The sequence below is a fragment of the Schistocerca americana genome, chromosome 11 (assembly GCF_021461395.2).
Source record: "Schistocerca americana isolate TAMUIC-IGC-003095 chromosome 11, iqSchAmer2.1, whole genome shotgun sequence".
NCBI lineage: Eukaryota > Metazoa > Arthropoda > Insecta > Orthoptera > Acrididae > Schistocerca > Schistocerca americana.
The window spans coordinates 72,585,840-72,609,866 of NC_060129.1; the positions used below are offsets into that span (position 1 = coordinate 72,585,840).

Below are 24,027 nucleotides of genomic sequence, written 5' to 3' on the forward strand. Positions count from 1 at the left end.
GATATGATATGAAACTGCATCCATACAGCTTCTCTGCGATAGCTATAAGGAACAGAAGTAATATTTATTCCTTGAGCAAAACTTTCAATACCCAATATTCCATAAATTAGTCTTTATTGTGGACAACCGGTTTTGACAGTTCTGTCATCCTCTGGTCTTCAAAAAAAGTTTGTTATGAAACATGTTCCACTGTGAGCTTGTACCTTATGCCACACTGATTAAAATGCAGGATATTATACATAATATTGTCCAAAAATAAAACCATTTACAGTTAAAAAGCACCTCGTACATATGAGCACGTTTGCATAAGTAGTGCTCGCAGAGGCTTGTTAATTCTTGAAGCACAGCAAAATGCACATCTGTTTATGTTTGCAGAAATGTTCCACACATTGTGGATCCACACCTCAGCCGAAGTATATGGTGCAACTACAGTTTAATGTATACTGTACATTTTAAGACTTAACGAGCCTCTGTGAGTGCTATGTATGTGAACATGCTCGTGTGCACAAGCTGCTTTTTTAACTATAAATGGTTGTGTTTTTGAAAAACCTATGTGCTGGGTTTTATCCATAAGCTACAAATTCACAATGGCACATGTTTCATCACAGAAATTTTTTAAGACCAGAAAACGACAGTTCCAACTGTTGAAACCCACTGTCAACAATACAGACTAACTTCTGAGATCTTTGCTAATGAAAGCTTTTTCCCCCTCACGAAACACAGACTGTGTCAACATGACAGAATTCAGTCAATATTCACATTACTGCAGCGCATACTCGACAATCAATGTTTCAGAATACTTACAAACTGCACTTCTTTGACAAATGTCTGGACTGATGGAAGTGGTACAACTTCATCTCATTGGCCAGGTATCTGAAAGCAGAAAAAAAAGGTCACTCAATTATCTGTCCTCTTTTCTTTATTTCCTCTTTTTTTTCTTTAAATTGGTTTTATTCGTACAGCCATCTTACAAACAGTTTTGTTGTTCTTTTTTTCCCCTTTCTTAAAAAAAATCAACATTACACAATATTATAAGGGCATTTAGATATGAAGTTACAAATTCTCATACACAGTGTTCAGTGGGTACAGTGGATAAGAATGACTGTTGTTATTGTCAAAAGTATGATCATATGGTGTATAAAGTGAAACTTGAGACTGGATTGAGGACTTTTTGGTAGGGAGAACATAGCGTATGATCTCGGATGGAGAGTCATCGTCAGATGTAAAGTAACTTCGGGCATGCCCCAGGGAAGTTTGTAGGGACCCTTGCTATATGTGATGTACATTAATGACCTTTAAGACAATATTAATATAACAATGGAAATAATCAATTATTGATAATACAATGTAATGCCACCGGCTCTGAAAGCTTGCAAAAGTCAAAGCCTTGTGTGTGTGCGTTCCCCTGCTGCCCCTTGGTGAGTAGGCAATATTAATAGTAACATCAGACTTTTTGCAGATGCTGCAGGTACCTATGTTGGCGTACTGTCTGAAAGAAGCTGCATAAATATTCAGTGACATCTTGACGAGATTTCAAAGAGGTGCAAAGATTGGAAACTTGCTTTAAAGGTTGAGAAGTGTAAAATTTTGCACTTCACAAAATGAAAAGAATGTAGAATCCTACGACTATAACATCAGTGAGTCACTGTTGTGAATCAGTCAGCTCATACAAATACCTGGGTGTAACACTTTGTACGGATATGAAATGGAATGGTCACAAAGGTTCAGTCACGGGCAAAGCAGATGGCAGGATCTTAGGGAAGTTAATCAGTCTACAAAGGAGATTGCTTGCAAATCACTCGTGCAACTGGTTCTAGAATATTGATCAAGTGTGTGGGGTCTATACCAGAAAGGACTAACGAGGGATAATGAATGTGTACAGAGAAGGGCAGCACAAATGGTCACAGATTTGTTTAATCCACGGGAGTGTGTCACAGAGATACACAAGGAACTGAAATGGCAGACTCTTGAGAATATACATAAACTATCCCAAGAAAATCTATTAAGAATGCTTCAAGAACCAGCTTTAAATGATAACTCTAGGGATATACTACAACCCGCTATGTATTGCTCACACAGGGATCGTGAGGATAAGATTAGAATAATTACTGCATGCACAGAGGCATTCAAACAGCCATTCCTCCCATGCTACTTATGTGAATGGAACAGGAAGAAACCCTAATAACTGATACAATGGGACATGCCCTCTGTCATGCACCTCACAGTGGAATGCAGAGTGTAGATGTTGATGACAAGTACGACACCCAGTAGTCTAATTGGCAGCATTTAGCTGTTGAAATATTCTTCTTATATTGCATAGGTTTCTTCCATCTCATTTAACACTAAAAAACCTGAACTTATAGGACTGAATATTTTAGTTGCTCTGATAAAGGCACTGGCATACATAAGGCAAGGCATATCATTCTCATAACAAGCCAGCTGATTACTCACCACTGCACAGTTATGTGATTCTTGAAGTTTTCCCGGCGGACATAATGTTCCATCATCTTTCGGGCATGCACTCGGGACAGCGACAATTCTTCTTGCGATATTTCGGCTAGAAACCTCCCAGCCATCTTCAAGGCGAGTAGGAGACTGAGTTCATAGTGTTTGCGCGTGCCTATTTATACGGAGAGTTACGTGATACAGAGCTGCTGAGGACTGAAAGCGCATGCTTGGAAACCGCTTATTTCACACCTTCGTTCGGAAAGAATTTCTGCTTCTTCACTTCCGACAGATGTTACCACTTTTAAAGATTAATTATTTATTTACAAGCACTGTGGATTCGCAGCAGCACTATTTTGTTTGCACTCTGCGCTTGTATGTGTATCTTTGCTATATACATCTTATCTATAACTAGCGCAGTAGTGGCGACTTTGATATCTTTGACGCATGCGCTTTCAATCCTCAGCAGCTTTGCATCACGTGACTCTCCGCGTAAATAGGAACGCGAAAACGCTATGAACTGAGTCTCCGACTCGCCTTGAAGATGGCTGGGAGGTTTCTAGCCGAAATATCGCAAGAAGAATTGTCACTGTCCCGAGTGCACGCCCGAAAGATGATGGAACACTGCACAGTTATTTATTTATGCAAGTCCTCTATTAAACAAATTTTGAAAAGTGCCAGTACTGTCTACCAATTATAAAGCAACATATTTTACATGCTCAATGCACTGTAACATGAAACTTGACTATAAACAATATTTTTAGCTTACTCTCTGGGAGAAGAATACATAAATTTTTGGGCAAATTTAAATTTACAGAAGCAACACATTGCTGTCAGGGTCATCAATCTCGACACTGGTCTGATGGACATCTCCATGCTACTTTATCCTGTGCAAGCCTCTTCATCTCATACTAACTACTGCAGCCTACATCTTTCTGAACCTGCTTACTGTATTCCTCTCTTGGTCTCCCTCTACGATTGTTACCCACCACACTTTAGTGATCCCTTGATGTCTCAGAATAAGTCCCCTCAACTGATCCCTTCTTTCAGTCAAATTGTGCCTTTCAGTCAAGTTGTACCACAAACTTCTTTTCTCCCCAACTCTGTCCTGTACCTCATCATTAGTTACATCATTTACACATCTAATCTTAAGCATTCACGTGTAGCACCACATTTCGAAAACTTCTATTCTTGTCTAAACTGTTAACAGTTCATTTTTCACTGCCTTACTTCTATTCTTGTCTAAACTGTTAACAGTTCATTTTTCACTGCCCTACATGGCTATACTCGAGGCAAATATTTTCAGAAAAGATTTCCTAACTCTTAAATCTGTATCCGATGTCAACAAATTTCTCTTTTTCAGAAAATTCAACAATGGAAAATACAGGATGGGATGTAACAATATTATGAAAAGCAAAGTTGCTACTCACCATATATTAGATATGCTTTATTTACTTGTGACAGTCTTTTTTTGTGCCTATTTGTGACTCAGCATCTCCACTATGTGGTGAGTAGCAACTTTCCTTTTCATAATCTTCTTCAGAAAAGCTTTTCTTGCCATTGCCAGCCAACATTTTATATCCCTTCTACTATGACAGTCTTCAGTCATTTTTCTGCCCAAATAACAAAACTTATCTACTACTTTCAGTGTCCTGTTTCCTAATCTAATTTTCTCACCATCACCTGATTTAATTTGACTACATTTAATTTCCTCACAATTGCCTGATTTAATTTGATCATATTCCACTATCCTTGTTTTGCTTTTGTTGCTGTTCATTGTATATTCTACTCATTTCGTAAGCTCCTCTTCCAAGTACTTTCCTGTTTCTGACAGAATTGCAATCTCATTGACAAAGTTCAAGGTCTTTACTTCTTCTCCTTGGACTTTAATTCCTACTCCCAATTTTTCTATGGTTTTCTTTACTGCTTGTTCAATGTACGGACTAAATAACATCAAGGGTAGGCTACAACATTGTCCCATTCCCTTCCCAACTACTCCTTCCGTTTGATACCTCTTGACTTTTATAATTGCTCTCTGTTTTTCTGTATAAGTTGTAAATAACCCTTTGCTCCCTGTATTTTATCACCACTACCTTCAGAATTTCAAAGGGAATATTCCAGTCAACACTGTCTAAGTCTACAAATACTATAAATGTATGTCTGACTTTCCTTAACCTATCTTCTAAGATAAGTTATAGGGTCAGTATTGCCTCGTGTGTGCCTACATTTCTCCGAAATCCAAACTGATCCTCCCCAACGTTGGTTTCTACCAGTTTCCCCATTCTACTGCAAATAATTCCTGTTAGTATTTTACAACTATTACTTATTAAATGATATTTTGATAATTTTCGCTCCTGTCAGTAGCTACATTCTTTGGAACTGCAATTGTTACATTCTACTTGGAGTCTGAGGTTATTTCGCCTGTTGCATACATCTTGCACTCCAGATAGAGTTTTGTCAGGTGTGGCTCCCCCAAGGCTACCAGTAGTTGGATCTCATCTACTCCCAGGACTTTGTTTCGAATTAGGTCTTTCAGTGCTCTGTCGAATTCTTCTCATAGTATGGTATCTCCCATCTCATCTGATCTACGTAATTTTCTATTTCTGTAATATTGCCTTCAAGTTCACCTCTCTTGTAGAGACCTTATACATACTGCTCCACCTTTCAGCTTTCCCTTCTTTGCTTAGGACTGGTTTTCCATCTGAGGACACACCATATAGTTTTTCAAATAAACCAGCTTCCTCACTTGATTATAGTTTCTTGTTTAACACAGACCCTGTATCAACTAGATGCAGTATAAATGTAGGTTTGCCTGTGCCTCTTTGTGTTTAGGAAGATGAACAATTTCTCAGAAAATACCACAACACAAAAAAAGAAAGATAGAGATAAGCTTCTACATTTCAACACTTCTAGAACATTCTCCATAACTGTAACTAAAAGTGCAATACATCAGCCCCAAATACTAAAAGACAATAATCAGGGTTGCCACGAATTTCCAAGATATTTCCCTGATTTCCGGACAAGTTTTAGCACTTTTCCATGACAAATTTTGAGATCTCAAAGGTACCTTAAGACGTAAGTTGACAATCTGTCTTTGCAGCTATGGTACAATAGAGCAAATGAGGAAATATTTTAAAAATCTAGCAATCAGATGGGGTTTCCTGATGTGAGCAAAAATCTTAAGTACTAACATCAAACTCTTTTGTAATGAACTGTTTTTAGATGGGGAAACCAAGCCAAATAGTATGTGTGTTTCATTCGGCCCACTGATATTATTTTACTTCAATAAAACAAAACACATATTGTGATAAAAATGCATATTTCCTTGGAGTTGCAAGACAGATTTAAAATACCTTCACTGATTTCAGAAATAACCTCAGGAGAAAGCTGGCCTTTTGAAAGAAGTGTATAAGGTGGGAAAGAATTGTGTAAAGCAACACTGCAGGGGACCCCCAATGAAATATCGATTCTACAATGTTCTTTATTGTCGGTTATTACCCACTGTGCTCTATCTATTATTTTACAGGTATTCAGGGATTTTTCTTTCGAGAAATATACAAGCACAAACCGCCACCAACTGGCATAATCTTTTTCTTCTTATTTTCCACACTTTCTAACATATACAGTACTTTTAAGTGCCAAAATTAACTATAACAAGTAAAATGTCTATAAAATGCCACACTGTACAACATACTTATGACGAGACAGTTGTAATTCCTGAAGTCCATCGCCCACGGCCTCTGGCCTGCCGGGGAACACCACAGTCCTGGGCCCACGGATAAACCGTGAAAATCTGCTGCATTACGTCACACACAAACAGACCCAGCCTGCGGGCAGGTCGGTGAGACTAGATCCGACAGGCAGGGCCTGCACCTCAGTGGGAACCAAATGGCTTTAGGTCGGCAGGCCCGATCCGTTACAGATACCCACAGGAGCAGCCTGCACTTTTGACCCACCTCGGAAATCCCGCGCACAGCCAGCACGAACAACAGACAGCTAGTTGAAGAAATGAGACCATGGTGATCAATCCATGCAACAGGTAACTTGCTCAAATACTCTGAGAATCAATAATAATGAGGATAGGTACTACGGTAACTCACCATAAAGATGATTGCTGAGGCTCAGACAGACATGTAGAAAAAACAATCACACTCTCACAACTAAATGTTCATCCTAAGTATTTGTCACAAAATGAGAGAGCGCGCGCGCACGCACACACACACACACACACACACACACACACACACTCACTCACTCACTCACTCTCTCTCTCTCTCTCCACTCAGACACAACTCAGCCACACATAACCTCTGTCTCTGGCCACTGCATCTGCAGTTTCTGAGAATCAGATCCAAATAAACTACTACTCTTGCCTCCTTGGCTCTCTTTGGCAGCTGCTAGGCTAGGGGCAAGAAGTGGTGGCAGCACTGACTGCAAGCTGAGGGGAGTGGTAGGAAGGGAAGAAGCAGTGGGAATGGGGAAGTAAGGAAGCGGCGCACACTACTCGGCTGCACCCAGCCGCGATGATGCATAACACCTCAGTAAACAAACCATTTCATTTTCTGAGACAAAATCCAAATATTTCCAGTGTTTTTTTTCATATTTCCCTCATGTGTTTGAAATTCCCTGATATTCCCTGATTTCCATAATCTGTGTCAACCCTGATAATATTGGAATTTTCAAAGATGTTTACCCAGCCCCCCATTTCCGATCCTCCTTGTGGATGGTCATAGTAGCCTCTACACCCATTCACAAACTCACAGCCGGTGAGTTCCCTCCGTGCTCTTAAAGCTCACTGAAAAGCGAGTGCTGTTTGTCACGTCCTTTTTAAAAACTTCAGAGAACACAGATAGCATAGGAATGGGTCTAAAATTCCCTACATTATCCTTTTCTCATAGAGCAGTTCACACAACTGGCCATTCGCAAAGCAAAAATTACAAATGTGGCTAATTACTGGGCTAACATATGTGCCACAGCATTTACAAATTCTGCTACACATCCCATTATAATCCACGGGAATCCTTAGTCTTCGACAATTTAATTAGTGACTCGATCTCCCCATTGTCAGCACCACAGAGCTGTAATTCGTGTAGCAGTCATGGAAAGCCATTTTCTAAGAGTTGAATAACTCCCTACAGAAACTAAGTTTTAATTTAATTCAATAGCTGTTTTTAGAAAGTGACTCTGTAAGTGTAACAAAATAGCAAAGCTATCATAGTTGTGGCACTGCTGTCCATTGACCCTGTGTAATGTGCGTGAATTTTACTGAGAATTTTCCGAGAAGAGAAGAGAAGAGGAAACTGATTTCGAAATTCAAGTGCCGAGACAAGTCATCCACCAAGAAACTGGAAATATTTGAATAACACAGTTTGGAAATGGTAGGAGTAAACTTAGTAAAGACTTCTAGAAATTTTTGAGAACAATTCTCATGGAGAAACATCAGACTGGCTAACAGTACTTCAAGAATGGATAAAAAACTGTCTCAAACACAATAAAACATTTATTTAAAAGTGTTACCGGTTTCAGTCAGATTGCGACCATCTTCAGACCATTTATATGACGACGGTAGGCGGTGGCGCAGTGCTGAATGGGACAGGTATTATGACTCCACAAAGTGAGTTTTTGACATTCATGGAGTAATAACAACAGCTCCATTCACTGCCACTACCTAGCATCGTGGTATAAATCTTTTGAAGATGGTCACATTGCAACCGAAACTGATAAACATTGTAAACAAATGTTTTATTGCGGTTGAAACTGTTTTTAATTCATTATTAAAGTAAGAGTTTTGTCTACTGTGTGTATTCCAGTGATGTAATGATATAAAAAAATAAGAGAGTTTTATAACAATTATGCATGAAATGAAAGGATGTTTCAATATTTGTAATTAATAATTTTCAATAGTCTATAATTTAAATGCTAAGCATAAATGACTTTTTGCAACCAAATGTGGTTGACCACAGTGGACTTCTGACTAGGGCAGTTTGCTCAGGTGACTTGCTGAGCCGAGAGCATGTGAAGTGTTTTGGGGTCTCTTGTCAGTGGATGCCAATCTGGTAATGTTGTTTAGGCAGCAAAATGGTACTCGTACATGAGTGTTGAGTAAAGAATTTTGAAAGTTAATGTTTTAATGTTCAAACTGAAACATATCAGTGTTTCGTTCAGTGTTTCTGAGATATCAGTAGATGGCATCCTTTTGTGCACGACTTAAGTTTTTTTTAGATTCACATATATAGTTTATCCAAAGACTGTAAGTCATTTGGCCTATTTCATTTGTTCTTGTTATAATATTGAACAGGTTCCAGCATCTCGATATCATAAGATCTCATCTTTCATTTTATATTTGGTGTCAACGAATCCTGTGTCTAGGTGTTAGAGCTCGAAATCAGAAATATTGTGAATAAATCAAGTGTTTCAAAAGTCTTGTTTACATTGATCAGAATTGCCCTGATTCCAGCTGTTTAAATATATCACACAATGTATTTTTTAAAAATTCACTGACTGTATTTCATTGGCTACTTCTTTAAAATTAAAATGTGCACTTAAGGACATAACTGCAATGGTGGACAACCACTCCCCTCCGTAGATGAACTGTCTGCTACTCATTAGGTTGTTCAGTCACCCCTTTGGTGGGGAAGTAAAGTTGGTTCCTTTGGTATGCACATGGGGTACTTATTAGTGCATGCTGCTACTGCTTATGTTGCAACTTCAGTACTGTACATATACCTGACTTAACAGTAACAAAATCAGCAGATATGTAGATGTCACATTCGTAACATATAAGCAAATTGAAGAGCAAATAGAAATGATGTTATGTAGATTCAACAGCTTTCATAAGAACAGCCATTTCACACAGAGAGAACACCAGAAAGATAACAATATAAACTTCTTTCACATGACAATAACAAATACAAAGCAGACCCTGAACATCAATGTGCACAGAAACCAACACAAACAGTCACTGTCACTGCCAATCCCCCCACCACACACACACCCCAACACATGCAAAACAATCTGCATTCACTGCTTTCTTAAACAGAATACAGAAATTCCCACTTCATGCTGGCGACAATGACCCACAAACACACACAATCAAATAGATTTCACAAAACAATGGCTATGATGAATATGAACTAGGTGCGCTATCACAACACATACCAGAAAACAAAAGCAAACAAACTGACAGGGCCATCAGCCAACATACAAAAACCCAACTGTTTAACTATACGGCAATTCAGAGCCATTTTATACAAAACAGCCAACCTGTTGGAAACCAAAGGTATCAGGATCACTTCTGCCAACAACAACTTAACTGGTTCATGACATCTCACAAACAACAGAAGAACTGAGCAAATTACAAACTTACAGAGCTATATGCAGTCATTGCAACTACTGTAATACTACAGTGATCAAATGGGCAGAAATTTTAAAACCCATTTTAAAGAACTTGTTGACCGTTTGAGACTTGATGAACCTAAGAAGTCAGCCACAGCAAAACACATGGACAAAACAGTCCACAGTGTTGCAACAACATAATTTCAAAAAGAGCTGGAAAATGGCCATCTCGGAGGAAACGGATGAGTCATCCACGTTAAAAGTTGAAAAACAAGATCGTAAATGAAACAGTGGAGTTTAACAACCCACATTTCTTGACCAACTTCAATTCAATAGAACACATATACACATTAAGATCATATACAAACCTAGGTCCCAGCAACATCTTTGAAATTCTTTAAAATAAAATTTTATAGTGTCATTTCTAAAATAAAATTGTCACAGTCTCCCATTCTGTAATATATGTTGTCGAGCAATATCAGTGATGTGACAGTATAATATGTAGAATGCATCACAAGTGACTGCCAACAGACGGGTAGACATACTGATAGGTAGATCAAAACACAGTCTGTTCTGACTGCCGTGTTCCTTTGCTCCAGTCAAGTTCTTTTGCGATATCGTGTTTCGAGTTACCTTCGGGAATTTGCCAACGATGGCTAACAAATTCATAGAAATGTTCATAGAAATGGAGGTTGCTGAACACATCGTAAGAAGACAGCCACTTCAGATGAGCAAAGTGAGTTGTTATTTAAAATTTTTCTGTGTGAACAGCAGACCAACAAAGAGGCATCGCCTCTTATTAAGCTATCCTTCTGTTTCCCTGCAGGATGCCCACAGCAGCTGCCAAGACTACACACATAAACTTTAACATCTACGCACCCTTGCGCTAAATATTTTTCTACTGCCACTGCAGCTCAATGATGATGCCTAACCTCAAAGTATGTTGCTAATTAAATAATTTCAGTCGTCAACAAATTTTGTGACTGGTAGCAGTATTCCAAAAACCTTTTCATAGTTAAGAAACACACAGTAGCAAAAAGACTCGTTGCATATCATTTCCTGGCCACATACGTGTCCTTGTCGTGTTCGCCATTGTGGTTGCTACACTAGGTTTCTGGTATTCTGGCGACGGGGGCTACGGTTCCCCAGGGAGAGGGCTGAGATATCCATAACCCTTCTACATGTACAAGCAGAGTGAGGGAAAAATGACTGCCCACATGCCTCCTTAAGGGTCCTAATTTCTCTTATCTTCGTGGTCCTTACATGAAATGTACATTTGTGGCAGTAGGATCAATCTGCAGTCAGCTTCAGATGCCGGTCCTCTAAATATTCTCAACAGTCTTCCTCGAAAAGCGTGTCACCTTCCCTCCAGGGATTCCCATTTGAGTTCGAGTTCCCGAAACATCTCCATAATACTTGCAGGCTGATCGAACCTACTAGTAACAAATCTAGCAGCCCACATCTGCATTGCTCCAATGTATTCATTTAATTCTCCCTTGTGCGCATCCCTGGCACTCTAGAATAGGTTACTCAAGAACAGGTCGCACTAGTGTCCTATATGCTGTCGCCTTTACAGATGAACCACTTTCCCAAAATTCTCTCTATAAACTCGAGTCAAGCATTTGCCTTTCCTACTACAATCCTTACATGCTCATTCTATTTCAGATCACTTTGAAATGTTACATCTCGATATTTAAACAACATGACTGTCAAGCAATGCACTACTAATGCTATAATCAAACATTACAGACAATGCACTACTAATGCTATAATCAAACATTACAAACATTTTCTTGCTCATTTACATTAACTCATATATTTCTACTTTTAGAGGTAGCTGCCTTTCATCACACCAACTAGAAATATAGTCTAAGTCATACTGTATCCTCCTACAGTCACTCAGTGATGATACTATCCCATACACTACAGCATCATCTGCTAACAGCCGCAGATTGCTGCTCACCCTATCTGCCAGATCATTTTTGTATACAGAAAATAACATAGCTCCTATTACACTTCCCTGATGACACGCTCGCCATCGAGAACAACATACTGTGTTCTGTTACTTATGGGCCACTCATATATTTGAGAACCTATTCCATACGCTCGTATCTCCGTTAACCGTCTGTAGTGAGGCACTGTGTCAAATGTTTTTTTAGAAATCTAGGAATATGGAATCTACATCCTGCCCTTCATTCACAGTTCAAAGGATATCATATGGGAAAAGGAAAAGCCAAGTTTCACATGACACATGAGTGATGCTTTCTAAAACTATGCTGACTGAAGGACAGAAGCATTTCAGTATTCAGGAAATTTATTACATTTGAATTGAAAATACATTCAGGAACTCTGTAGCAAATCAATGTTAAAGATATTAGTCTGTAATTTTGTAAATCGGTTCTTCAACCTTTCTTACATACAGGAGCCACTTACGCTTTTTTCCACTCACTTTGGACTTTGAGTTGGGCAGGAGATTCATGATAAATGCAAGCTAAGTACAGGACCAATGCCATAGAGTACTCTTTGAAACCAACCTGGTGACACTTGTTTTCAGCTGTTTCCCTTGTTTCTCTATGCCAGAGGTACACTACCGCTCATTATTTTCGATACACCCTGCTATTTCATATTTACAACACAAATCGAACATTATTTCTCACAAAATATTATTATATTAACTTCCACATATATAATACTATCGCAATCATTATATTTCACTTTCATTAAAGTACCCTCCTTTGGATTTAATGAATGTCTCACAAAGTCGAAGCATGCAGTCAATCAGTTTTTGTAGGTATTCTGGATCTATATGATTCCACACATCCTTAACAATACTCCAGAGATATTCCTTGCTGGATATATTAACTTCCATGATATATCTGTACACTTCATCCCAGACTATTTCAATGGGATTACAATCAGGGCTTTGAGACGGCCATACCATATCATTCAGTACTTTCTGTTCTTCCTTTGATGCAATGTAGTTCAACAGTATGCTGACCAATGTTTTGAGTCATTAACCTGTTTTAAGGTGAACCCCTTCCCTATTAAGTGCAATCCACTTCATATTGCCCGATATTGAAGTATGTGGTGGTACTGCTTCTGATCCATACACCCCTCTATTTACACTACGTCACCAACTCTATCCACAGCAAAACATACCCAAACCATAATAGAACCTCCACCGTGTTTAACTGTAGGTAGAACACACTTCTCGGCTACCGTTTGCCCTACAAATCGGAGAACAAATGTTATCCTTGTGGTTCCAAAAATCTGTAACACCTTCATCCACTCTTCCAGTGTCCAACTACGGTGTTTTCTAGCCCATTCAAATCTCCTTAGAAGGGGTTTCCTTACTGTGACATATCCTTTCAACCCGATTTCTGTCAGCCTCCGTTTTACTATTGCAACAGATATTGTTGTCGTGTTCACTTCTACCAATTCAGCATGAATTTGAGGCGCTGTTTTGAATCTGTTTCTCTTACTGGTAATTCTGATATATTTATCTCACTTTTGGTTGTTTTACGAGTTCGTCCTGGTCATGGTATGTCCTTATTGCTACCTATTGTCTCCTGGCAGTGAAAGGTGTATTGCACTCCCCCTACAGACACACTACACTGTTTCACAATTTGGCGGATAGAGAAACCTGCTTGGCTATGTGCTACAATACCAGCCAGTTTTTCTACGGACATCTCCACTCGTGAAGTCATACTATCAGTGTGCACACTTCAATTATTTATTTAGCGTATGGCAAGTACAAATCACGTATGAAAAATCTAAAAGTACATAACACACAAAACAGTTACAATATCTAGGTTAGAAATATAATCGATTGCACTGTTAGTCGCATCCATGAAGTCCCTTGTTGGCCCAGGGTAGGCCCTCAGAGGGCATTCTACCACGATATGGTGAATTGTCTGCCTGTCAGCGCCGCAGTCGCACTGTGGTGATGGAACTATGCTCCATTTGTACAAGGAGTCCGCACAACAGCCGTGGCTCGTCCTGATCCTGTTAAGGGTAGACCAGATTTTGCGGAGCAAATCAAAGCCCCGAGGTCTGTTAGATGTTCCCAGTAAGGTGTTAACCTGAGGCGGTGTCTTTTCCTCCCATTCTTCTCTCCAGCGGTCCTCAAGAATAAAAGCGTTCTTTACCAGATCTTTGGCACTTGCGAGAGGGGGTGTCTGGATTTCAATCTATTTTGCTCAATTCCATTACTCAGGGTGTGGATAGGAAGATCTGGGCTATTTTGGATTTTTCGACACTCCCTGACAAGTGCGTGTTCTCTGCGCAAATGTGGCGGCGGGATATGGCTCAATACAGGCAGCCATTGGACAGGAGTTGACTTGATCGTTCCAGAGATAACCCTCATCGTTTGGTTCAAGACTGCATCCACCTTCTTGATGTGAGCACTATTTAACCATATTGGGGAACAGTACTCTGTTGCAGAATAGACAAGTCCTAGTGCAGAGCTACGCAGAACGGAGGCAGTGGACCCCCAACTAGTGCCACAAAGCTTTTGGACAATGTTGTTTCTAGTTCTGACTTTTTCAGCAGTGTTTACAAGGTGTTGTTTATAGCTCAATGTTCTATCGAGTGTCACGCCCAGATACTTTGGTGTTCTATTATATGGAAGAATGCCGCCATCAAAGCAGATCTTGAGCTCTTTGTTTGCTAATTTGTTATTCAGGTGGAAACAAGTGGCCTCTGTTTTGGATGGGCTGGGTTGGAGCCTCCAGTCATGGAAGTATTTTCCTAGAGTGGTCAAATCGCTGGATAGTGTGATCTCAGTTCCCTCCATCACTGGGTGTTGTGTGGCCAAGGCCCAGTCTTCCGCATATCCGAACATTTTGGATCTCGTCCTAGGCATATCGGCTATATACATGCTGAAAAGCAGTGGAGCCAGTACTGAGTCTTGGGGCAGGCCATTATTTTCATGAATTTACTTCTGTTGTTACCAATGACAACCTGGAATTGTCTATTGCAGAGCATTTCGTTGATAAGGTTAGCCGTTTTTAGACATGGCACGATGCGGAGGAGCTTATAAATCAGGCCCTGTCTCCAGACAGTGTCGAACGCCGCCGTCAGGTCAACAAATACCACTGATGTTTTTTGCTGTCTTTGGAAGCCCGCCTCGATGTAGGTTGTTAGAGCGAGGACCCGATCCGTGCAGCTTCTTTTCGGCTGGAAGCCCGCCTGTTCTACCGGTACAGCCTCCAGGATGACTTCGCTCATTCTGTTGTACATAAGTCTCTCCAGTAATTTATAGATCATGCTGAGTAAGGCGATTGGGCGGTAGCTCTGAGGTTGGTCACTCAGTTTGCCCGGTTTTAATATGGCAACAATTTTAGCCTTTTTGAGAGTGTGCGGAATTTGTCCAGTTTGCAACACGTTAGAGAAGAATCACGCAAGCCATAATCTTGCAAATTTACCACAGTGGAGCAGAAATTCTGGGTGAATCCCATCAAACCCTGGGGCCTTTCTTGGTTTTATATCGTTCAGGGCCATATTTAACTCTTCGACTGAAAAGGGTTGGGAATAAGATGTATTGTTCTCTGCTGTCGATTTTAGCTCTTTAAGCTCCTTTTTAATTTTTATAGTATGGGCTCGTTCCTTTGGGGCCCTGGACGTCTTCCTGATGTGAACCGCAACTGTATTTGGGGACATAGCGCTGGTCATTCGCAGATTTTTACCTCCACCTCCAAGTCTCCGAAGCAAAGACCACACCCTTCTGCTTCAATGTCACGAAGGAACTGAAATGCAGGAACCACACGTTATGTATCTTAGCAACGCTTGTCATTCGCTGCGGACATCACATCACTACAGGGAAAATGCAGGTCCACTAAATGCGGCGTCTGTCGCCAAATAGGTAAACAAACATATCAGATAGGTACATAATATTTATGTATACAACACTGTTTGTTGGATACTGTTGTATCTCTATGACCACAAACAAAAATCATGACATCTGTACCACTGTTGTACTATTCCTTTGCTTCGTCAACCGTACCCACGGTATTAGACCTTATCTACAGAATCTAGATGTCATTTATTGGGTGTACTGAAATTAATTAGCAGTAGTGTATCTGTTGTTGTATCTTCCATATGAGGGTCCGTGCAGTGGTCAAACTATCTTCGAATGACTCTAAAACTGTCCTTGTATAGGACCAAACAACTTCACCATCACACTCTAATTAAAACTCAATAGAGAAAATATTCTTATCAATGTCTCTTCGATATACTTCCCACCAATTACTGAGCAGTACGTGTTGTTAGTGGGTGTCAATAACAGGCAATGGAAATGCCTGAATTCTGTTGCTTAAGTCGATCGGGTGAAAGCAGTTTGGAATTCTTGAAATTGAGGAGTCGACCGATAGCATTTGTAGGGTTTGCAGGAGGAGGCTAGTGCTGTCTGGGGTGGAGCTGGTGTTTCAAAGTATTCACCATCAACAGTTACCTTCCAATCCTGGAAAGACTACAACAATAGGAGGTGTATTTCTGAGTGTGGGTGTGAATTCTGTCCAGTCATTTTGCGAACACACATACACTGCATATGCGCATGCCTTATATCACATAGCAGATCCATAAATTCCAACTGCTTTCATGGAAACTGAGTGTGGTATTTTTGTGCAACTATTTCCTTTCTGACTCTAAACTGTTCACCATTTTTGTCTTTGTGTATATTTTTGACACAAGTTGGTATGAACCAGCTGGAGGTGGTGTCGTAAGTGTATGCTATGTACACAATCCAGTCCCACTGATGAATCTCGGATTTATTCCCGACTGTAGTTAGATATGGGGCTTTCTGGAGACTTCTCACATTGTTGGGAGGTGAAGGCTATTTTAAAATGAAGACTGAAAAAGCCATTATTCAACTGAGATTCGTACTGTGAAACCGTGCTTCTTGCCAAATTTTACTATTGTAAGTCAATGTAAAGCACGCTATAGGATTTGACGAGTGGGTTTGTGGGTGTCAAATATGTGAAATAAGTGGCCATACTGCACTGACTTGGAGAAGCTTAAATATTTTACACTGCCAAGGAACCATAGTAGCTGACAAAAAATTCCAACTTGGTACACTTTATACCTGTACCCATTCCTGGAAAAAAGGAGTCTCAACAGATGGATCAATGTTGGGGCCACTCGTGTTCCTTATTTATATAAATGATATGCCCTCTAGTATTACGGGTAACTGGAATCGTAAACCCTGACCTTGGTCAGACACTTAATCATTGATCAGATAATCAAACAAATATGAGGAGTCTTCTATTAAAAGAATCCACCTGTTTGGACAGTCACGTAGAGATTATCCAGGCGAAGACACCATTCGGATATGGTGGGGTGTCACGTAGAGTACAAAGGCGAGTCTGAGCACCTAGCGATGCACTGAATGAACAACAAGCAACATATTCCACATAAGAAGATGCTAAAATTAATTCTTTAAGGAAAGTTGGTAAATTGAAACATTTAACAGATGTCTTAGATCAAGAGAACATAGTTATCACAGCCCTTCAAGAGTTCACCGGGACACTATCGAATCAGGGGGATATCGAATTTATAAGGGACCACCAGGAGAAAGGATAATAGAAAATCTTCCCCAATTTGGCATGGGTTTCTTGGTACACAATAGAATATTTGATTCCACTGACGATCTTTCGTCCAATTCCTCAAGAATGGCATTGTTGACAATTAATGTGGAAAACAAAAGATACACACTGATAAATATTCATGCTCCAACTAATGTTAAAAATAGAACTGACAAGGATGGAACAGAAAAATTCTGGGATGAACTTGATCAACTAGTAAGGACCATACTAGAAACTAACATTAAAATTCTGCTTGGAGACTGTAATGCGAAGACAAGACGAGAGAAGAAATTTCGAGGTGTGGTGGGGCGATGGCCAGTTCACAAACTTATTAACAGGAATGCGGAATGGTTAATTGAATTTCATTCTACAAATGGATTGGTGTTGAAGACAAGGTTTAAGAGAAGATCACATAAGTAAATGACATGGAAATGTCCTAACATCAAGCTAGTAGAGTTCCAGATAGATGTGGCCATGGATCAGAAATACCATAAGTAAGTCTATTTTAAGTGCTGCGTGGCGTTGATGTTTATTCAGACCACCACATTTCTAAAATTAAAATCTAACTGAAACCTAAAAGAAAATGCAAGTCTCAAAAGTTAGATACAAAGAGAACATATGATCCTACTTATAATATTAATCATCAAATATATTAAGAGAGATCAAGAATACCTTTAAGTGACAATCTAGAAGCCACTGTCAATTGATTAAAAGCCTTAGCTGAAGAAGTAGCTCTTGTATGGAAACGCGAGAAACATGCTTGGTGGAATGAGGAATGTGATGTAGTGATTCAATGTAAACGTAAGACCTGGTTAAATTACCGACAAAAGAGAACTGAAAGCTCCAGGGAGGAATTAATAAATGCTAGATGATCAACTGCCAAAGAAATCAGTTGGGTCAAAAGGCAATTTCATAAGGAATCGGTAAAAATCTATGGAGGATGCTTTCAATCACCACAAAACCAGACATTACTAACAGACATTCAAACGGTACCAGTCGAAATACACTCCACCTACTCTTATGATGAAGGATACAAACGGAAAGGCAGCACACAACAATTATGACAATTCAATGATATTGGCTAAATATTTCAAATAGTTACTAAATAGTGTGGAACCTGAACATCATTCTGAATCTGACCCCTATCCAAGAAACAAAACACACTTAGAAAGACTTATACCGCCACTTCCAGATGAAGTACAAGCAGCGATTAACTCACTTCGGAATTATAAAGCAGCAGGTGAGAACCAACTAGTGGCAGAACTTTAGAAATATGCAAATGTACAAATTATCCTGAACTTAAACATCTTACTGACATTTGGAATACTGAAAAGTTGCCAGAGGAATGGAATGTTGCGATAACCCATCCACTACACAAAAAAGGAGATAGATTGGATCCAAATAATTATAGAGGTATATCCCGACTGGATATTACTTATAAAATTTCTTCCAAGGTTCTGTATTTCAGAATTCATGAACAGCTTGATGGTGAACTAGGCGAATATCAAGGAGGCTTTTGTCCAGGACGAAGCTGTCCCGATCAAATTATTAGTCTCATATGGATAATGAAACATCGAAGGGTCAGGGACAAGAAACTAGTGATCACGTTTGTCAATTTTAAAAAGGCCTACAATAGTATCCATCGTGAATCTCTACTGTCAATTCTTAAAGAATTTGGATTACGTCAGAAACGTGTCAACCTCGTTGCAGTCACCCTTCAATATACTAAAGCTAGAGTAAGGTTCAGAAATGAATTCTCTAAACCTTTTGAGATCCATACTGGCCTATGACAAGGCAATGGATTGTCTCTATTATTGTTCTATTGGGTGCTGGACAAAATCATGTGCAAATGGAACAAGATACGCCCACCACCTGTTAAGACTGGATGAAAGATTCGGCTTAACTGCCTTGCATTTGCAGATGATTTGGCGCTGTTAGCAAACAATATTAATGAAGCAAAGGTTCAGACAGAACAAATAGAACGACTAGCGGCAAAGATCGGATTGCAAATTTCGTTTGGGAAAACAGAAATGATGCCCAGCTTTCTCGCTTGACACATCCCGTATCATACTCCATAATGATCAAATAATTAAAATAAAGTTTAAATATCTTGGTGACATTATTACCTGGAATGTTAATGAAAGAGCATCAGTAGATAGTAGAACATTAGAACTTCTGTGAGCGCAAAGAACAATGTGGCCACCTACTAAAAACAATCTCTCTCAATAAATGCTAAATTTCGACATTACTCCTCCATCGTTAAACTGGAAGCAACATATGCAAGTGAAACACTATTCCGACTAAATACTCAAGCACCAACTGACAAATTGCAGAAAGTTGAGATAAGAATACTCCTAACAATTATCAGTAAGAAACATCAAGTTAATGGGCAGAGGAGACTTTTGCCAAATTCAGTAGTGTACAAACAAAGTGAATCCATTTTTGATAAAATGCAGAAAACAAGGATTGCATTTTTCAGCCACATATCTCACCTTCCAAATACTAGAATCCTGAAGCAACTTTTTGACTACTTCTGGAACAGTGAAACCAAAAACATCTGGTTTAAAGAAGTACAAAGTGATCTGGATGAACTGAACATCACCACACACCAAATTCAACAAAGTGAAGAGAAACTGCTTCTGGAGAACAAATACACACGGCTGAGATTCTAACCATCAGAATGGAGGAAATATTTCATATCTGCAGAAGAACGAGCAGCCAGATCACTGCGAATGAAGAAGTTTTGGAAAACGAAGAAATTGCTGACTGCTAAGACCTAAATTTAATCATTGTAGACTGTTGTATTATGTTTGATTTTAGTGCTCCAATGTGGGCATAAACTATGTAAATAAATAAATAATTACGGGTAACTCTAAAATATGTCTGTTCCTGATAACACTAGCTTGGTAGTAAAGGATGTTGCGCGCAACATTGGCTCGGTTTCAAATAGTGCAGTTCACGACATAAGTTCATGGCCTGTAGAAAATAAACTAACGCTAAATCACAGTAAGACTCAGTTTTAACAGTTTCTAACACAATTCCACAAAACCTGACATTTTAATTTCACAGAATGGGCATATGATTAGTGAAACTGAACAGTTCAGATTTGTAGGTGTTCAGATAGATAGTAAACTGTCGTAGAAAGCACACACTCAGGATCTTGTTCTAAGACTTAATGCTGCCATTTTTACGATTCGAATGCAATCTGAACTGAGTGATCGCCCGACATGAAAATTAGTCTACTCTGCTTATTTTCATTCACTTATGTCATATGGTATTATGTTTTTTGGGTAACTATTCCCATTCTAAAAGGATAGTTTTGGCCCAGTAACAGGTGGTTCGAGCAATAAGTCGCGTAAGTTAACGAACCTCTTGTAGACCCCTGTTCACAGGTCTGGGTATTACGAAATTGGCCTCAATATATATATTCCTTACTGTCATTTCTTGTTAATAATATTAGCTTGTTTCCAAGAACAAGCAGCTTTCACTCAGTTAATACTCGGCAGAAATCAATCCCGCATTTGGATTGGACTCCCTTAACTCTTGTGCAGAAAGGTGTGCAGTATACTGCTGCAACCATTTTCAAGAAGTTACCACTAGAATTCAAAAATCTAGCAGTAACCCATGCACTTTCAAATATAAACTAAAGAGTTTCCTCATGGGTCACTCCTCCTATTCTGTTGAGGAGTTCCTTAAAAATCAAGCTGATTCTTATGTTATATTGCTGACTGGGTTTACTGAAACTTATGGCTTGACATTTTTCAGGCTCATACACATTTTATTTTTATCTGTTATTACTTTTATGTTGTAATGTCATGTACTGACACATTCCAGGACCTTGGAGATTTGCTCCTCAATTTGGTTTTACAGAACTTGACGCGTAAATAAATAAAATAAAAATGGCCGCACGGGTAGGCAGACAGACGGACGGATAACATAGTGATCCTGTATGGGTTCCATTTTTATCAGCTGAGATACGGAACTCTAAAAATGAGGAATTGTGCAGTTTATTAATAATGTAAAGCACATAGGCCCACATTTTGCATGTATTGTTACATATTAGTACGCATATTTTGTTTGTGTTGTATTATTGTTTATTTGAGATATTCCTTGGGCGATGTGTGGCATTAGAAATTTGTCAGAAAATGCCTTTATGTCACACCAAGTACACGACAGAGCTTCCAACTTTACATGGATGTCTTAAGGAGCACCTCAGAGTAAGAGATATCTAACACTGTCAATGAAAGCTACATGCAAAAATGCTTCTGTAAAAACTTGTACAGAAAAGCTGACAGTGAGTACTAAAAATTGCTCTGATGTATATACAGAGGTAGCATATAACAAGGTACTCTGTTATCTAATTCTGTCGATAACTATTTCCCAGTATGAAGGAGTAAATAATAATGATAAATAATAGTAAAGAATGTAGTGAAAAGGAAAATACTTTAAGAGTAACCAAATTTTAATGGATTTTACATACAGCAGACTCTCTCACATGGCAGTCCTGGAGTGTAACATGAATCTGGAATGGAAGAAATTTGGTTTGACAGTTAAAATAGAAAATAATTACTAACAACTTGCTACACATATTTGTAATCAAAATTTACTATATTTTTGTCATCTCATGCCTTGGAGTTAGATATCTGAACTGTACTGAAACTTAACATGAGGAGGCTAAGTATTTGCATCAAGAAATTACTACAGGAATTTATTACCCTTTTCTGTTTGGACTTTGATCATGTAGCAAATTTATCAAGACTGAAGATTATTTTATTACACTACTGGTCATTAAAATTGCTACATCACGAAGATGACGTGCTATAGGGGCAAAAGTTAATCGACCGGAAGAAGATGCTGTGATACGCAAATGATTAGCTATTCAGAGCATTCACATAAGGTTAACGACGGTGGCGACACCTACGACGTGCTGACATGAGGGAAGTTGCCAACCGATTTCTCATACACAAACAGCAGTTGACCGGCGTTGCCTGGTAAAACATTGTCGTGATGCCTTGTGTAAGGAGGAGAAATGCGTACCATCACGTTTCCGACTTTGATAAAGGTCGGATTGTAGCCTATCGCGATTGCGGTTTATCGTATCGCGACACTGCTGCTCGTGTTGGTCGAGATCCAATGACTGTTAGCAGAATATGGATTTGGTTGGTTCAGGAGGGTAATACGGAACGCCGTGCTGGATCCCAACGGCCTCGTATCACTAGCAGTCGACATGACAGGCATCTTATCCGCATGGCTGTAGCGGATCGTGCAGCCACATCTTGATCCCCGAGTCAACAGATGGTGATGTTTGCATGACAACAACCATCTGCACAAACAGTTCGACGCAGCAGCATGGACTATCAGCTCGGAGACCACGGCTCTGGTTACCCTTGATGCTGCATCACAAGCAGGACCATCTGCGATGTACTCAATGACGAACCTGGGTGCACGAATGGCAAAATGTCATTTTTTCGGATGCATCCAGGTTCTGTTTACAGCATCATGATGGTCGCATCCGTGTTTGGCGACATCGCAGTGAACGCACATTGGAAGCGTGTATTCGTCATCGCCATACTGGCGTATCACCCGGCGTGATGGTATAGGGTGCCATTGGTTACAAGTCTCTGTCACCTCTTGTTCACACTGACAGCACTTTGAACAGTGGACGTTACATTTCAGATGTTTCACGACCCGTGGCTCTACCCTTCATTCGATCCCTGCGAAACGCTACATTTCAGCAGGAATAATGCACGACCACATGTTGCATGTCCTGTACGGGCCTTTCTGGATACAGAAAATGTTCGACTGCTGCCCTGGCCAGCACATTCTCCAGATCTCTCACCAACTGAAAACTTCTGGTCAATGTTGGCCGAGCAACTGGCTCGTCACAATGCGCCAGTCACTACTCTTAATGAATTGTGGTATCGTGTTGAAGCTGCACAGGCAGCTGTACTTGTACAAGCCATCCAAGCTCTGTTTGACTCAATGCCCAGGTGTATAAAGGCCGTTATTACGGCCAGAGGTGGTTGTTCTGGGTACTGATTTCTCAGGATCTATGCACTCAAATTGCATGAAAATGTAATCACATGACAGTTCTAGTATAATATATTTGTCCAATGAATACCCACTTATCATCTTCATTTCTTCTTGGTGTAGCAATTTTAATGGCCAGTAGTGTGCATGTGGAAGACAAATAAGGAATAAAATAACATCACTGTTTGTGGAAGCACCTTCCTACAAAGAGCAAGGGTAAGCTATTATCATGGAAAAGCTGACAGTCTTATCAACTGACCAACACGTAGTTTCAAAATTCAGGGTATCTGAGTAACTACTGGCTCTTCAGACTAGGTTCAGGCACTTGGCAGATAAAACATCTGGCACTGTAATGATTTAAGATTATATTTATTTTGGAAGTTTCATAGATGATAATACATTTGTCTCATTAACTGTAAGAGTATGCTATAAAATGAGAAGTAGTTAGATTATCACAATGGGAACAAGATGAGTAACTGGCAGAAAGTTAAGGAGAAGTATTTTAGGCATATACGAACCGACATACAAGATGTAATTGGTATAAGCTGCCAAAAAAAGATCATGTTAGTAAATCACAACCAAATGATTTAAAACATCTAGTAAAATGTTTGTCCATTTCCTACAAATGTTCCAGGAA

The 24,027-nt window shown here is 39.5% G+C and overlaps 1 long non-coding RNA gene across 1 annotated transcript in view; it reads right to left on the reverse strand.

Annotated features, from left to right (window-relative positions):
• Positions 1-806: 806 nt before the first annotated feature.
• Positions 807-24,027, reverse strand: part of LOC124554119 — a 32,995-nt gene continuing 9,774 nt past the window's right edge. The window contains exons 2-3 of the long non-coding RNA XR_006968250.1: positions 21,841-21,882; positions 807-873 (exon numbers count right to left, since the gene is read on the reverse strand). This is a non-coding gene — a long non-coding RNA (uncharacterized LOC124554119). The remainder of the gene's footprint in view (positions 874-21,840; positions 21,883-24,027) is intronic.